The sequence below is a fragment of the Trichechus manatus genome, unplaced genomic scaffold (genome assembly GCF_000243295.1).
Source record: "Trichechus manatus latirostris isolate Lorelei unplaced genomic scaffold, TriManLat1.0 scaffold00386, whole genome shotgun sequence".
NCBI lineage: Eukaryota > Metazoa > Chordata > Mammalia > Sirenia > Trichechidae > Trichechus > Trichechus manatus.
The window spans coordinates 331374-334448 of record NW_004444322.1 but is presented as its reverse complement, the minus strand read 5'-3'; the positions used below and the strand labels follow the sequence as shown (position 1 = coordinate 334448).

Genomic DNA, 3075 nt, shown 5'->3' with positions numbered 1-3075 from the left:
ACGACCTGTATGGGGACAAGCGAACTGTAGAAATTCGTTACTCCTCCAACGAGAAGCCCCATAGAGCAGCTAACCTGGACACAGAAATGGTGACATGCAATCCGCAGAGTGCTTTTCAACTGTTCTGTCCTGGGCGGGGCACACCTCAGTGCACTTCCTTCTTATTGCCTCAGCATTGCTGCATTGAAGACCAGCTGCTGGTCGTCAGAGGTTCATGACATTTTCCACTACTGCCAGCATCATAGTCAAAGCTCTGAGAACTTCAAGGGCAGTCTTTTGAAGTAGACTTCAGTTTCTGTACATCATTTCTGTATTCACTTTTTAAAATTCTTTCATAACCCTATTGAGTGTTTTGTAACTAAATTAACATGGCTTCAATGAACCTCCCAGCTCCTGTGGTAGTCACATAGGAGAACATGAGATTTCTTATTACACAGAATCCAACCAATGAGACTTTAAACAAATTTATAGAAGAACTTAAGAAATATGGAGTTCCCACATTAATAAGTGTACGTGAAACAACTTATGATGCTGTTCTTGTGGAAGAAGACGGCATCCATGTTCTTGATTGGCCTTTTGATGCTGGTGCACCACCACCCAACCAGATTGTTGATGACTCGTTAAGTCTTGTAAAAACTAATTTTCTTGAAGAACCTAGTTGTTGTATTGCTGTTCATTGTGTTGCGGGTCTTGGGAGCGCTCCAGTGCTTATTGCCCTAGCGTTAATTGAAGGTGAAATGAAATATGAAGCTAACATACAGTCCATAAGACAAAAGCGGTATGAAGTTTTTAACAGCAAGCACCTTTTATATTTGGGGAAGTATCATCCTAAAATGTGGCTGCGCTTCCAAGAGTCCGATCTTCATAGAAACAACTGTCGCGTTCAATAAAATGGGTGCCTGATGGTATTGCCTCGGAAGTGGAACTTAAGACAGGAGCTAATTGGCCACGCACATTTACCAACATGTTAGTGAATGAGTCTAATAAAGCTTCCATACGAGTATTGAAAAGCAGTTTCATAGGGCTACAAGCTTGATAGAATTGTAACCTCCGTGTTTGGGTTACGATCAACCTACCTGGATACTTAGCAAAGGTTTCTTACTGTTTAGCATTTAAAATGTGCTTATCATTTGTACCAGTTGACCTTTCCTGAAATCATGCAGTACTGTTATGTCTTCTTTAAATCTAGTCCCATGCCAGAATTTTATCAATATATAAGACATTTAGAGAGTTTAGGTGCCAAAATACTCAGCACAATACTTGTATATTTTTAGTATCGTACAGAACTGAAAAATCCCAGGAACTATGAACGCTTGAGACTTTATGTGGTTTATTCCGTCAGTCATTTCAAACATTGAAAGTAGGAGCTATAGTTTTATGCCTGCTCGCTTTTTGTTTACATCTCCCACATTTGTACCAGTGTACATCAGGTTTGCACAACCATTGATACTTGTTGGATTTTTACTAAGTCTTACAGTGATTGTTTAATGTCTTTCTACAAATCTCATTTTGTGCTTCTATGGAAAACCATTTTGAAAATCTACGTTGTACAGAAGCACATGTCTTTAACGTCTCCAGACCAAAAAAAAAAAAAAAAGTCTTACAGTTAATTTAATGTTTGCACTTTGGGGTACAACTTAACAGGGAGGGCCTGAAAAAAGGGGAGGGGGCTGTTAAATATTTTTAGTCAAATGTTGCCTTTGTCTTGTGCAGAACACATAGAATATGTTCTTCAATTTAGCAAATATTTTTCAAAAGGTAGAGACGCTTTGTTATTGTAGCTAAAACAATTCTTAATCATAAAATTTCTGAAATTCTTGCCATTTTTTCCCATATCAATTGGAAGTTGTTTACCAACTTATTTTTGTTTGAAGTGTGATTTTTTTCCCTTCTCTTTCCCACCTTTCTTGCAAAAAAAGAGGTAGGTTTCTGCTAATGAATTGAGCAGACTCTAATTTTTATATGCCTTTTGAGCTGTGTTACTTAACATTTGGATACTTTATAATTTGTTTTATTATGTAATTGATACAATGGCGATATGTATTAATGTCAGTTCAACCATATATTTATACTGTCTGGGAACGTGTGGTTATAGTCCTGTGGGAGAAATAGTTTGTCAGTGTTCACCAGTTTGTAAAAACCTAGTTTTGAGAGCTTAAACATCTAAATAAATGATGAAATACAAGAAAATCACAATGCACATCAGGAGGAATGTACAAATCTTCAGAAACAACAAAATTAGATGCTAAAAGTTTTGAGAATTGAAATTATGTAAATGTAAATGTAAATTTTTTTAAAAAAAAAAGAAACCATAAAGGATAACTAATAATAATTGGGTCTATATGAGCCGAAAATTAATTCGATGGCACCTAACAAAAAGAATAAGCAAAAGGTTATCAAATACATTGAGAAACAAATTTGAAAATGAATATAATTTCTAGAAAATAAAAATACAGTAAAACCTGCAAAAGCCAGAACCTGTGTGTCTCAGTCATCTAGAGCTGCACCAACAGAAATACCACAAGTGGATGGCTTTACAAAGAGAAATTTATTCTCTCACAGTCCAGCAGGCTACAAGTCCAAATTCAGGACATCACCTCCAGGGGAAGGCTTTCTCCGTCGGCTCTGGAGGAAAGTCCATGTCATCAGTCTTCCTTTGGTCTGGGAGCTTCTCTGCGCAGGAACCTCAGGTCCAAAGGACGTGCTCTGCTCCAGGCACTGCTTTCTTGGTGGTATGAGGTTCCAATGTGTCTCTGCTCACTTCTTTCTTTTGTATCTCAAAAGAGATTGCATTAAGACACTAATCTTGTCAACCTCATCAGTATAACCTCATCATAATGATAGAATTTATAACACAAGAGGAGATCACATATAATCTCATCGTAGTGGTAGAGTTTACAACACGTAAGGAAATCACATCAGATAACATAATCACACAATACTGGGAATCATGACCTAGCCAAGTTGCTACACACATTTTTTGGGGTATACAATTCAATCCATGACACTGTGTAAGACAGAAACCTGTCAGAGAAGTAAAACTCAAATATTTAACAGTATAATGAGTGATAGAAA

The 3075-nt window shown here is 37.0% G+C and overlaps 1 pseudogene; it reads left to right on the top strand.

Moving 5' to 3' along the window:
• Window positions 1-368: 368 nt before the first annotated feature.
• On the top strand, window positions 369-890 carry LOC101346370 (protein tyrosine phosphatase type IVA 1 pseudogene; annotated as a pseudogene).
• Window positions 891-3075: the final 2185 nt, after the last annotated feature.